Consider the following 14953-nt stretch of genomic DNA (forward strand, 5'->3'; position numbering starts at 1 on the left):
GGATCAAGATAATACACCGGTCGGGCCCCCCCACAATCACGTGGTGGGAGAGGGCTCTGAGATACTGGCAACAGCGTCAGCTGCCTGTGCACAGGCGTTGCCATCATTTTTAAAGGGTAGTCAGACCTGCCACTAAATTTAAATATTTAAAACAATACCCCACAGTACACCGCAATAAAAATTATCGCTCCTCCCCCCCAATAACACTTACAGATAATAGTTGCCCTCTCCCCCCCTCACCCCCACAAAAAGCTTACATGCAAGACTTGACCTTCCCCCACCAAATTGTTCAAAGTGCAGAGGTCACCCCAACACCCCCTCTCATACACTATTAATGCACATTTGTCCCTATACCCCCCCCCAACTAAACTGAAAATTCGAAGTTCCCCCCTTCCCCACCTCTGTGGCGCCAGCTTTCCCTGGACTGGAAAGTGGAAAGTGAAGGGGCATGAGTGCCGGCTGCCGCACGGAAGATCCCAAGCAGTAGGTAAGATCACTGACAACTTTATTTAATTATATTAATTTTCTTAACTTTACATATTCAAAGTCAGGTCCCGTCGCCCAGCAACGATGGTGGGGGTAGGTGGGCGGCTGCCACCACACAGCCTTGCCGCAGCCAGGAAGTTCGGACCCGGCACTCCCAGCATCAGGCTCCGTGGACGGCTGCTGCCGGTACACTCTTCTGGCGCTCCCCTCCCGCAACGGATCCTGAAGTCGGGACTTCAACAAAATCCAGTCCAAAGAGTCATACAGTCATAGAAACATTTACAGCACAGAAGGAGGCCATTTGGTCCATCAAGTCCATGCCAGCTCTCTGTAGAGCTATTCAGTCAGCCCCACTCCCCTGCTCCATCTCCATAGCCCTGCAAGTTTATTTCCTTCAAGTACCCATCCAATTTCCTTTTGAAATCATTGATTGTTTCCTCTTCCACCACCCTGGTGGGCAGCGAGTTCCAAGTCATTACTTCTCGCTGCATAAAAAAAATTCTTCCTCATTTTCCCCTTGCAACTCTTGCCCAAAACCTTCAATCTGTGTCCCCTAGTCCTTGTACCATCAGTTAATGGGAACAGTTTTTACTTGTCTAACTTACCTAAGCCTGTCATAATCTTGTACACCTCCATCACATCTCCGTTCAATCTCCTTTATTCCAATGAGAACAAGCCCAGCTTTTCCAACCTAACCTTGTAACAAAAATCCTCCATCCCTGGAACCATTCTGATAAATCTCCTTCACATCATTCCTATAACAAACAATTTTTATATGGAGAGTTCAGATACAGGTACTCTTTCCATTGGAGCTGAAGGAGGTAAAAAGAAGAACTAGAAGAGATTTTTAAATTTATCATGTTTTGATGGAGTCAACACGTAGAAAATATTTCCTCTGACTGGTGAGTCAGTGACAAGATGTCATAAATTTAAAATTGTCGCTGAGAGGGTAAGGAGAACCATTAAATTAAATTTCTTTACATAAAAACTTGTTTGAGAATGGAATGCTTTGCCACAGGGAATATTAGAGGCAGGGGCCTTTGCATTTCTTTTGAAAGAGAAAGTGCATAAACATTTCAAGCAGAGCACGATATAGGGCTATGGAGAAACAGTGGGGAAGTGGGATAAGTTTTGAATTGTGCTCGCAAAGACATAGGTCAAGTACAATGGGGTGAATGGCCTCCTCCTAGTGCCGGAAAATTCTATGGTTCTTCTAAATCATTTATATACACTATGAACATGAATGCCCCTACTCTGATTTCTGTGACACCCCCCCTAGTGAATAGTTGCTATGTCGACAAAGCTCCATTTGCAACAACCCTTTGCTTCTTTGATTTAGCCAATTTTCATTCCACCTCAGAAAGTCTCTTTTTCATGCCTGTCTATGTTGCGGATTAATCACTTGTGTGGCATGTTCTAAAATGCTTTGCTGAGATCTAAATATATCACATTCATACATTGTCAGCAAGGTGCAACATTTCCTCGATGAGCTCTAGTAAATCTGTTCAGCAACATAAATCAAAGCTGACTCTGTTTTACCACACCCCACTTATTTTAAGATATCTTCTAATACATAACCTACAAAGGATATTAGGCTTACTGGTTGTTTTCTTTGGAACAGAGAAGGCTGAGGGGAGATTTAATTGCAGTCTATAAAATTATGGGGAGCCTAGATAAAGTGGATAGGAAGGACCTATTTCCCTTAGCAGAGCGGTCAATAACCAGGGGGCATAGATTTAAAGTAATTGGTAGAGGGATTAAAGCGTAGTTAAAGATAATTTTTTTCACGCAGAGGGTTGTGGAGCCTGGATCTCAGTGTCTGAAACGGTGGTAGAAGCAGAAACCCTATTGCATTTAAAAGGTACTTGGATATGCACTTGAAGTGCCATTACCTATAAGGTTACAGACAAAAAGCCGGAAAGAAGGATTAGGCTGAATAGCTCTTTTTTGGCTGGCACAATGGGCCAAATGGCCTGTAGAGTGTAAATTTCTATGATTTTGGTCTCTAGTTTCTTGGGTTGTTGGTAAGGGGCTTGAAGGGCTGGATGGCATACTCCTGTTTCTATGTTTTCAATATTGTTTTTCGGTTAACAACTTTCCAATCCTTGGGCACATGAGTTAGTTAAGGACAGCCAGCATGGATTTGTAAAAGGTAGATCATGCTTGGTTAAACTAATTGAATTTTTTAATGGAGTAACAGAGAAGGTTGGTGAAGGAAATGAGATGGATGTCATATGTATGGATTTTAAGAAAGCCATTGATAAGGTACCACAGAAAAGGCTGATTAACAAATACGAGGCTCATGGAATTTTTTTAAAATGGCTTAAGGACAGAAAACAGCGAGTTGAGGTAAATGGCTTTTTTTCAGACTGGAGAATGGTAGACAGTGGTGTTCCCAAAGGATCAGTGTTAGAACTACTGCTTTTTTGTGATATGTATAAATCACTTGGATCTTGGAATACAGAGTAGAATTTCAAAATTAGCCGATTTTTAGTTGGAAAAGCTGGGGTTGTTCTCCTTGGAGCAAAGGAAATTGAGGGAAAATTTGACAGAGGTGTACACAATTATGACTGGCTTAGATAAGGTAGACAAGGAAAAGCTCTTCCCATTAACTGATGGTACGAGGACTAAGGGACTGTTATGGTCAAGTGAGGAGGGGTCGAATAGCTTCCCTCTTTTCCCTCTCCTAGTTTGACCACAACAGGTTTAATTCTTTTTTTAAAGTAGATGTACTGGCCAATTCAGTAGGTGTTTGATTACTTACTTGCTATGATCATAACACGAAACAATCGGACAGGTTTCCTTGAGTTTAACAAAGAAAGAGGTTAACTTTATTGTACTTAAACCAAACTAATTAAAATAATAAACTACGCACTAACTTTCACATGCACACACACACTAGAGGTTCACTCACACAAATAGGTTACAGTGTGGGGAAGGGTAGATTGGTTGAGTTAGAGCCCACAGAAAAAAAAGGTATACAGTGGAGTTTGGTGATTCGGCTGGCTTCTAGCTAAATCCGGTGGTTCTGAGGCTTTTAGTTTGAAGAGATAGATGACGGATTCGGTGGGACTCTTGGAGACAGTGATGTGGATGATTTCCTCCAAAGGGGTTTCTGATTGTAGCTGATGTATGCAGAAGTGGTTAGTCAACAGGCAGGGTTTGTAGCTTGCCAGCTGGAATGGAGAGAGAGAGAAAGAGGGAGGGTCTGCACGTGTCAGAGTCCAGATGCTTCTGCTTGCTGTTGCAGAGAAACAGCAGCTTAAAACCACATATGGGGGAGGGGGGGGGGGCTTGTCACATGACAGTCACCCAGTGTTTCAAGCATGATAGTTAGCAGTGTATTTCTTCTTGCTAAAAGAAACAAGCAATTCCCTCAAACTTCCTGGGTCTTGGTTCTTCCTGGGATAAACAGACATTTTGTCTTCACCGCACAAGACTTGCAATGTAGGATACAGGGTTACAAATTAGGTGGCCATCTTACGCTGCTAGCAAAGTCATCTTTTATCTGTTCTTTTTGAAAATTTCTTTTAAAAATATAAATTCAGATCCTTAGTTAGTGGATTAAAGAAAATGATCATTCAACAAAGCATGTTGGCGTGACAGGGACACAGATAGAAGGTTTTGGGCAAGAGATGCAGGGGAATGTGAGGAAAAACATTTTTACACAGCGAGTGGTAATGACTTGTAACTCGCTGCCCACAAGGATGGTGTAAGCAGAGGCAATCAATGATTTCAAAAGGAAATTGGATGGGCACTTGAAGGAAATAAACATGCAGGGCTACGGGGATCAAGCGGGTTATGGATCTGACTGGACTGTTCCACAGAGAGCTGTCATGGTTTCAATGAGCCAAATGGCCTCCTTCTGTGCTTTATATGCTGGGGGAGACAGTGGCGTAGTAGTAATGTCACTAAATTAGTAATCCAGAGGCCCAGGCTAATGCCCTGGGATCGGGATTCAAATCCCACCATAGCAGCTGGTGGAATTTAAATTAAATTAATTAATAAATATCTGAAATGGAAAGCTAGTCTCAGTATTGGTGCCATAAAACTATCATTGACTGTTGTAAAAACCCATCTGGTTCACTGATGTCCTTTAGGGAAGGAAATCTGGCGTCCTTACCTGGTCTGGCCTACATGTGACTCCAGATCCAATGTGGTTGACTCCTAACTGCCCTCTGAAATAGCCTAGCAAGCCATTTATTTGCCAAGCGCATTTAGGGATGGGCAACAAATGCTGGCCATGCCAGTGATGCCCACATCCCATGAAATTTTTTTTTTAAAATGACTCTATGACTGCACTCAGTTTTATTGATCTGGTAAACATAGAGGCAAGAATGTATCTGATTTCACAAACCACTTTAAGTACTCCTGTGTGACATCTAACAGGTCTAATTGGGCCCGATGTTTTGTTACCTTTTAACATTTTCAACCAATCACTTTATCTGAAATAATATTTTCCAAAAATATTTTAGTAGTTTCTGGGCCCATCCACCAGAAAATCAACTTCCTTGTTGGAGAGACTGTCCGTGCTTTCTTTCATGAACACAGGAAATATAAAATCATTTAAGCTATTTGCTGTCCCATGGTCACCCAATAGCAGGTCATCATTGGGATCTATCAATAGCCCAAATACTTCTGTTTTTATTTGCTTGCTGCAAAATTGTTTTTGGAATGCCTGACACTTCTTTTAATAGTCACTGCTGCCTAACATCATTTTCTACTACAGAAGCAAAATGCTGAGAATATTGGAAATCTGAAATAAAAACAGAAAATGCAGGAAATTCTCAGCAGCTCTGGCATCATCTGTGGAGAGAGAAACAGAGTTATTGTTTCAGGTTGATGACTTTTCATCTTTTTGCCTGACCTGCTGAGTATTTCCCATATTTTCTGTTCTTATCTCATTTTCTGCTGTTCCTCTCCTACCGAGTATTTTAAACTTCTTTACTTTGCTTTTATATTCATTTCGGTTACCCCACACCAACCATTACTCTTTACTTTGAAGTTAATTTGTTAAAATAATGAAACTTTGGGATTTTAACATCAAAGCTGGGGTGAAAGTTCTTGCTGTGAGGTTCAGTGGCCCCACAAGCACTACCAGTATTGTTCTGTGTGGTACAAGGCGTAACAAGGTGTAAAAAACCTTGCAGACTGGTTCAAGTTCATTTGGTGATTTTTCCTACTTCTGAGGTGGAGTGCTTTGCCATCGCAAAATAATTCTCCTTTTACACAAATAATCCAAATGTTGCTTAGTTGTGACTTTTACATTCAGTTTCTAGATCTTTGCAAACACAAAACAACTTCCTATAGATAATCTGAAATTGAAAATAGTCCACCTGGGCAGTTTTTTAAAGGCGACTTCAGAGATGTCACCATATGCATTTTTTAAATACCAGTGGTCCTGAAATATCAGCTAGATATGGATAATAACAGATTTTTAAATGTTCATCATCACTTCCAGAAAATCCTTCTCTGGTATATAACCTGGTATTTTTGCGATTTAATTCCAGCTTTTTTTAAATGATTAACCCTTCTGCAAGATTTATTTGAACCAATCCTCTGGCAACCCACGGTGTAAATAACTAATTCTCCTAACTCCCCCTTTCATTTTGTTAATGATGATTTTAAATTAATGATCTCTAGTTAGTGGACCACCAACCAGTACTTTTTTCCCCCAACTTATCAAAACCCATTAATAATTTTGAATGCAAAATTGTTGGTACTTCCTAAAAACAGCCATTACATCTGCTTTTCTTTAATTTGCTTTCAACTGAATTGGTGCTGCAGTTCTGACATTTTTGGTTGTATAATGGGATGAATAGTAATACAATCTTATAATTGTCTAGAACTCTGATGAAGCTTTTCCAGTTGCTAATTAGATTAACTACCATCTCTATTTTTGCTCTTCTAAATAACTTTTGGTTTGATAGTCACCCATAGCAGAATGCAGCTAACCCAAACCTGTGTTTCCTTTTTTGTCAAGACCGTTCAGGATCTTATATACTTCAATTAAGTCTCCCCTCACCCTTCTAAACTCCAGTGAAAACAAGCCCATTCTGTCCAAACTTTCCTCATAAGACAACCGTTCATTCCAGGTATCAGTCGAGAAAACCTCCTCTAAACTATCTCCAACATATTCACATCCTTCCTTAAATAAGGAGTCCAAAACGGCACACCATATTCGAGATGTGGTCTCACCAATGCCCTGTATAACTGACGCATAACATCCTTACTTTTATATTCAATTCTTCTCATAATAAAGGAGAGCCTCCTTTATTATCTGCTGTACCTGCATACTAACTTTTGTGACTCATGCGCGAGAACACCTAGATCCCTCTGCACCTTGGAATTCTGCAATTGTTCTTCATTTAAGTAATACTCTGCTTTTCATTCTTCCTGCCAAAGTGAACTACTTCACATTTTCGCACATCATACTCCATCTGCCAGATTTTTGCCCGATCACTCAACCTGTGTATATTGATCTGCAACCTCCTTATGTTCTCTTCACAACAAACTTTCCTACCTATCTTTGTGTCATCTGCAAATGTAACTACCATGCCATCTCTCTCCTCATCTAAGTCATTGATATAAATTGTAAAAAGTTGAAGCCCCAGCACAGACCCCTGCGGGACTCCACTCATAACATTCTGTCAATCAAAAAAGGACCCATTTCTGCATACTCTCTGTTTTCTGCAAGCCAGCCAATCTTCTATCCATGCTAATATGCTACCCCCTACACCATGAACTCCAACTTTGTGCAATAACCTTTTATGTGGCACCTTGTCAAATGCCTTCTGGAAATCCAAGTCGAGTATGTCAACGGGCTCCCCTTTATTCACAGCACATGTCACTCCTTCAAGGAACTACAAAAAAATGATTGAACATGATTTCTCCTTCACAAAATCATGCTGACTATTCCCGATTACCTTAAGTTTTTCTAAGTGCCCAGCTACAACCTCCTTAATGATCGATTCTAACACCTTCCCCATGACAGACATCAAGCTAACTGGCCTATAGTTACCTGTTTTCTGCCTCCCCCACTTTTTCAATAGAGGGGTTATATTTGCTATTTTCCAGTCTGAAGGAACCTTTCCAGAATTAGTAAATTTTGAAAAATTAACACCAATGCATCTACTACCTCATTAGCCACCTCTTTTAAGACCCTAGGATGAAGCCCATCAGGACCCGAGGACTTGTCAGCCTGCAGCTCCATCAGTTTGGTCAGTACCGCTTCCCTGGTGATTGTAATTTCACCAAGTTTCTCCCTTCCACCTACTCATTTACAGCGATTACGGGAATGTTTTTTGTATCCACTATAGTGAAGACAGAAGCAAAATATTTGTTTATTGCGTCTGCTACTTCCTTATTATCTACTATTAACTCCCCTTTCTCACTCTCTAGAGGACCAACACTCACTTTACTTACTCTTTTCCTTTTTAAATACCTATAGAAACTCTTGCTATCAGTCTTTACATTTCTAGCTAGCTTCCTCTCATACTCTAATTTCTTTCTCCTGATTAACCTTTCAGTCATTCTGTGCCGTTCTTTATATTCTGACCAATCATCTGAACTGCCACTCATATTTGCGTAATTATATGCCTTTTCCTTAAGTTTGATGCTTTTCTTAACTTCTTTAGTTAACCATGGATAGTGGGTCCTCCCCTTAGAATTTTTCTTTATAGTAGAAATATACTTATTCTGAGTATTCTGAAGTATCCCCTTAAATTTCTGCCACTGCTCTATCTTCAAGCCTAGTAACCCAGTTCATGTCAGCTAGCTCAGCTTTCATGCCCACATTGTTGCCCTTATTTAAATTTAAAATACTAGTCTTAGACTCACTCCTCTCTTTCAAATTGGATGTAAAATTCAATCATATTGTGGTCGCTGCTACCTAGAGGTGCCTTTACTCTGAGATTATTAATTAGTCCTGTCACATTACACAATATGAAGTCTAATATAACCTGCTCTCTGGTTGGTTCCAGAATGTGCTGCTCTAAGAAACTATCTTAAATGCATTCTATGAACTCCTCATCCAGGCTACTATTGCCAATCTGATTTTTCCAGTTTATATGTAGCTAAAATCACATCATGTCGTTTGCTTGATCTGAGCAAGATGCTTGTATGCCAGATTCAATACCTCTGCTTGTCAATGACTTCCAGAGCATGTTGTGTTGTTGCTTCTTGTTGAATCTGGAAGATTTCATGCGCTGTACTAACATCATCAACTTCCTTCAAACGAAGTGCACCTATCTACAGCATGTGGGTGATGTGCATCTGCTTCACGTGCTTGTACTTCACTTCCAAGTGAGATCTCTGCAACTGAAGTAACATCCTTTGCAAATGTTTTGGAGCAGATAGAAGTGGTTTGAGAAAGGTGCTTTGACGTGGCTTGTGGTCTGACTCCACCATCACTTTCTCTCTCTGGTTGAAATGCTCACAAGAAAAGACAATAGCCAGACACTCTTTCTTGTTCTGTGCATAACAGCATTCAGTTTGCGTTAATGCCCTGGATGCAAATGCAACTGGTTCTCCTTGCTGCATGAGAGTTGCTTGCAGTCCTGTTTCATTGGTATCACACTGCAGGGTGACTTCCTCCTTGACATTATAGTATCTCAGCACTGGTGTTGTCGTCACTAGTTGTTTGATGTGAGTGAAAGCTACTTTTTTGTTTCGTGCCCCAATGCCACTCAACATCTTTTGCAGTGCGCTTGTGTAGAGGTTCACATTCTGACGACAGATTGGCCAAGAACTTGGCTAGGTAGTTCACAAATCCAACAAATCTTTGAGCTGCCTTCGCATCTATTGTTGCATCTCTGCTACAGCTCACACCTTATTAGGATCAGGGCAAAGTCCTTTAGCTGTCAGTGCATGTCCTATGTACCTGGCTTCAGTCATCTTCAGCTGCAACTTTTTCTTGTTCAGCTTTAGGTTCATCTGGCAAGTTCTCTCTCGCAGACTCACTAGATTCCGATTATGGTTTGCAATGGCTTCACAATCGCTTCAACCCCTGGTAGACCATTGACTATCTCATGCTGTCTGTATTGGTACTCTTCCAGAGCAGAGGAAATGCCAAACAACATGCGCAACCATCTGTACCTCCCAAATGGTGTCCAGAAAGTAGTCAGAAAGCTACTGCTTTCATCCACCTTCACTTGCCAGTATCAATTCTTAGCATCTCGGGTAGTAAAGACCTTTGCCTTAGTAAGTTGAAGCAAAATCTCTTCAATGGTTCCATAGGATAGTGAGATCTCTTCAAAGCTTTATTATGGTCCTTTGGCTCTATCTGTCCAGGTTTTATTACTGCTACCAGGCAGTCTATTCAGCTATTCAAGATAGGGAAATGGCCACATTCATGTAATTCTGATATATATAAGTTTTATAAAATTAACCAACTACTATTTAGGTCAATGAGCATTTAAGAAAATAGAAAGATGCTAGTCGCAGATTTCACTGAGCCTTCGTGATCAGACGTTTGCTGTGGTAAACTTCAGTTTTCTGTTCACCCTTTTGCACAATGTTGCTGGTTTCAGCTTTTCAGCAACTGAGGCATCTTCTTGTTGCAGAATGCTACAGCTTGTATTATATATGGATTTTCAGATTTTTTGCTGCTTTTCCCCCCTCATTTGTCCTATTTGCTCTGTGACCTTGTGAGCTCTGCGTTTTTCCCCACAGTAAAGATTACTGAAGCAGCAAAGGGAGAGAGAAAATATAAGTGTTTGTAACATATTTTCATTTTTTAAAGAATTTTATTTTTCCCAATTGATACAGATGAAGCAAATTTTGAATAATTTATCCTATCACAGGCTTTCAAGATTTTGGATATATAACTGCTTGTGGTTCTTATTTATAGGCAGTGAGTCTTCTACCTACAGATGGTGTTTGTGGACTATGGTCCACAGTTGCGATATGTCTTCTATCTTTTTATGGATTATTAGTTATTTGATGGTCCATAGTTGATCAACAGCCTGCACAATTTTCATTTCAAGTTCTTTATGCTTACTGCTCTGAAATTTTTCTGACTGATGAGAATGGTTACAGATATACTACAGAAATGGGAGTTGATTTATGAAAGATCCTACTTGCTGCCTCCTGCCTTCTCACTTTCACTCCATGGAAAACAATATGCCTTGAAAATAAAAGAATTGTAAAAAAAAAACTTTGAAGTAAACAAAATAATCCCTTTTCTGACATCTTGTTGAAAAAATGCTGCCTCTTGCCTTTGTGGTTTTTCTTCCAATGTTCCAGCAACACTAAGGTGCAAATATAATATGAGCAATCTTATTTTATCTAATATAGAAACAATGGAACAACAGTAGGCCATTGAGCCCCTCGAGTCTGTTCCACCATTCAATTAGATAAAGGCTGATCTGTATCTTAATGCTATTTATCCACCTTGGTACCATAACCCTTACAACTCTTGCCTTACAAAAATGTGTTAATCTAATAAGAATATAAGACTTTTCAGAGACAGGAAATGGTCATTAGGCCTAAACAAGTCTATCCATTTTCATAAATCAACCCCACCCCACCTGCCCTGCATTTCACCATATTCATCAGTCCTTTCTCTCTCTTCAAAAACATAATCAATTCTCCTGCCTGCTTCAATGCCTTTGCTGCTAATTTCATCTCTACCTCTGCTTCTGCCACTGCAAACCTGTCTTCCAGAACTCCCTGTCTAATACTTTGTGCCTTGCCACATCCTTCTCTGCTGTAAAAAAAGCTATTGCATACTCATCTTTTTGACGGTCCTTTTAGTGTTTTTTACCCCTCTTGCTCAGCATCTACTGTTTTTTCCCTTCATAATATAAAGCATTTTGAGACATCTCCCTGTAAGAGTGCTATAGAAATAAAAGTTTTTGCTGTGATTTATTTCACAACTCTGATAAAATGGTTTTACTTAACTCTTGTACTTACTCCTAATTTCCTACTTATTAACTTGTGTACCTTGGTGTTTTAACCTTTCACTGTAGTGAATCCTTTGTCCTTTTCTATTTTGTCAGTTCCTTTCAACCTTGAAAGTTTCTTTTTTATTATGTTGAAACCACCTGTTTTCCAAAGACAACAAACTTAACTGGCTTAACCTCACAATTTGAAGCGTCACGCTTGTAGTACCTGAAAAAAACTCATATTCTTCCTGCATAAAATAAAAATAAGGTGGAAAGGTGTGTATACCTTTGTGAGTTAGTGTGAGAGAATAGGAGTTGTGAAGAAGACATCAAAGGAAGGATTTGACTTGCAGCTGCTGCTCTTGGAAGATTAACATGATATAAAGTATAAAGATATTTTGGTAAAAAAAAGGTGTTTGTGCAACAATGGTTATCCTCATATTATTGTACATACCTGAGTGTTGGAACATGAGAAAACGTTGATGAGTGAAAGGTGCTAGCAGCAAAGATGAGTTGCTAGAAAGAAATACTGGGCATATCCAGGATGTAAAGAATCAAGAATGATATAATAAGAACATAGCTCGGACAAGAAACTGTTGTGTATTGTTGTAGCATAGATCAAGTGTTGTCTACAGAAGTCTCGGAGTTTTTGTAGGACAAAAGAAAAAATTGTTTATGATAACCTAATACCCATGTGACTATGACATTGTTATGAAAGTGATTCTGTTGCTGTTGAAATATTTTTTGAGGAATTCAAAGTCAAACTGAAGAAATGTTGGACCAGTTTTTTTCAAGAGAGTCATCAAGAGGACACTGCAAGAACTGGTTTGGCAACAATGTTTACTGGTTTTCACATGACTCAAGTTAAAAATAGAACAGAAACCCTGGTAACTAGGGACGATGTGTGCAGAGAAGTGACAGTTATGTGCTCCTTGATAGGACACCCTGGGGAGCAGCCGCACACACCTGAGAGAGCAGAAAACTCGCAAGCTTTTTGTTGTAGTGTCAGTGTTTACCTTCTGGAATGAGGACCAAACTTAGCACCTAAAATAAAAACAGAAAGTGCTGGAATTATTCAGCAGGTCAGGCAGCATCTGAGGAGAGAGAAACAGAGTTAACATTTCAGTTTGTCAGCAGTAGTTACTTGTATTGTGCTTGCTGTATATTGGATTTGCTTCACATCATTGCAAAGATGAAGATGAATACGTTGTTCAAAGTCTTTTTTTGTTCTGCTCATTCATTCATTCAACTGAGTTGTTTATATCTACTTCGCAGTCCCAATCACTTCGATGATAGGCAAGTAAAATTATTGTCAGCAGCAATAAAATAGAAGATTATTGCCACAAAATTGGGCTATGAGCACCCGTAGTTCTGGTTAACGTTTCAGGTCTGTGACGTTTCATGGGCATGGGGAAGAGAACAAAGGGAGAGGTGTTTGATAGGGCGGAAGGCAGGAGAGATTAAGTAACAAACCTGTCCTGGGACAAAGGCAAAGAGTGTGTTAATGCTAATGGTGAAAGACAAAGCATTAGTCCAGAGAGAATGTTAATAGCAGAATAATGAGCAGCTCTGACTACATGAAAAACAAGAATATGGTTAAAAAATAAAATAAAATACAAAAATATAAAGTTAGCGCCCGCTGCTGAAGAAGTGTCAGGGAGGAAGAAACCAGATCCTTGCTGAATGTTTGAAGAGTCAAGCCTGCAGAAGGAGAAGAGAATTCTCAAGGAAGGAGAGAAGACCACAACCCAGCTTAGCTTTCCAGCACCTCTCTCAAATACCCTGAGAAGTCCACTGTAACAACTCATATCATCTCCTGTCTTTGAACAAAGGCCTGCTAAATTAATTCTCAATGCCACCTGAAAAGAGCTGTTCTAAAAGATCTCAGTGACCCGTATACGTGTACTCGGAGGCTAGATTGTAGGCCAGTTTTGGAACACAACATATCTCATCTGCTGTTTTCTTCAAGAATGAGCAAGTATTCAGCCCATGTGTTTTTTTGTATGTAACAGAACTCTGAACAAATATCCCCTTCATTTTTACGGTTAATCGGTGTATAAGTGTATGTGTGTGTATGTGTGTGTGAGTGTGAGGGACTAAGGTGTGTTTATGCTTTACTTCATTACTGGTTAAGATTTATTTTATAATAAACTGATAATTTTGTTGTTCTTTAAAGAAACCTGGTTAGTGTGTTTTATTCTGGGAAAAATAAAGAATATGATTGACCCGATAGGTAAGTGGGAAATTTTAACTCGATGTTGTGACCTGGGGAGAAGTGGAACTAGAATAAAAATTAAAAATAAAAAAGAATGAAATCGGTCGGACCACCCGGCATCGACCTAGGCACTGAAAATGACAACGACAAACCCAGCCCTGTCGACCCTGCAAAGTCCTCCTTACTCACATCTGGGGGCTTGTGCCAAAGTTGGGAGAGCTGTCCCACAGATTAGTCAAGCAACAGCCTGACATTGTCATACTCACAGAATCATACTTTACAGACAATGTCCCAAACGCTGCTATCACCATCCTCGGGCATGTCCTGTCCCACCAGCAGGACAGACCCAGCAGAGGTGGCGGCACACTGGTATACAGTCAGGAGTGAGTTGCCCCGGGAGTCCTCAAATCGACTCCGGACCCCGTGGAGTCTCATGGCATCAGGTCAAACATGAACAAGGAAACCTCCTGCTGATTACCACCTTTTTTTTAATACATTCATGGAATGTGGGCATCGCTGGCTAGGCCAACATTTATTGCCCATCCCTAATTGCCCTTGAGAAGGTGGTGGTGAGCTGCCTTCTTGAACCACTGCAGTCCATATGAGGTAGGTACACTGACAGTGCTGTTAGGAAGGGAGTTCCAGGTTTTTGACCCAGCGGCAGTGAAGGAACGGCTATATAGTTCCAAGTCAGGATGGTGTGTGGCTTGGAGGGGTACTTGCAGGTGGTCGTGTTCCCATGCATTTACTGCCCTTGTCCTTCTAGTTGGTAGAGGTCACGGGGTTGGAAGGTGCTGTCTAAGGAGCCTTGGTGCGTTGCTGCAGTGCATCTGTTGCCACTGTGCGTCAGTGGTGCAGGGAGTGAATGTTTTTGGATGGAGTGTCCATCAAGCGGGCTGCTTTTTCCTGGATGGTGTCAAGATTCCTGAGTGTTGTTGGAGCTGCACCCATCCAGGCAAGTGGAGAATATTCCATCACACTCCTGACTTGTGCCTTGTAGATAGTGGACAGGCTTTGAGGAGTCAGGAGGTGAGTTACCCGCTGCAGGGTTCCTAGCCACTGACCTGCTCTTGTAGCCACGGTATTTATATGGCTACTCCAGTTTAGTTTCTAGTCAATGGTAGTCCCTAGGATGTTGATACTGGGGGAATTCAGCGATGGTAATGCCATTGAATGTCAAGAGAAGATGGTGAGATTCTCTCTTGTTGGAGATGGTCATTGCCTGGCACTTGTGTGGCACGAATGTTACTTGCCACTTATCAGCCCAAGCCTACATCTAACTAGCCTGGTTGCATCGCGTACTCGTAGTCATTAACAGAATTAGAGTTTAAGGTTAATAAACTTCAATAAACTCAAATTGTAAGGA

Source organism: Heterodontus francisci, chromosome 4 (assembly GCF_036365525.1).
Source record: "Heterodontus francisci isolate sHetFra1 chromosome 4, sHetFra1.hap1, whole genome shotgun sequence".
Taxonomy (NCBI): Eukaryota; Metazoa; Chordata; class Chondrichthyes; order Heterodontiformes; family Heterodontidae; genus Heterodontus; species Heterodontus francisci.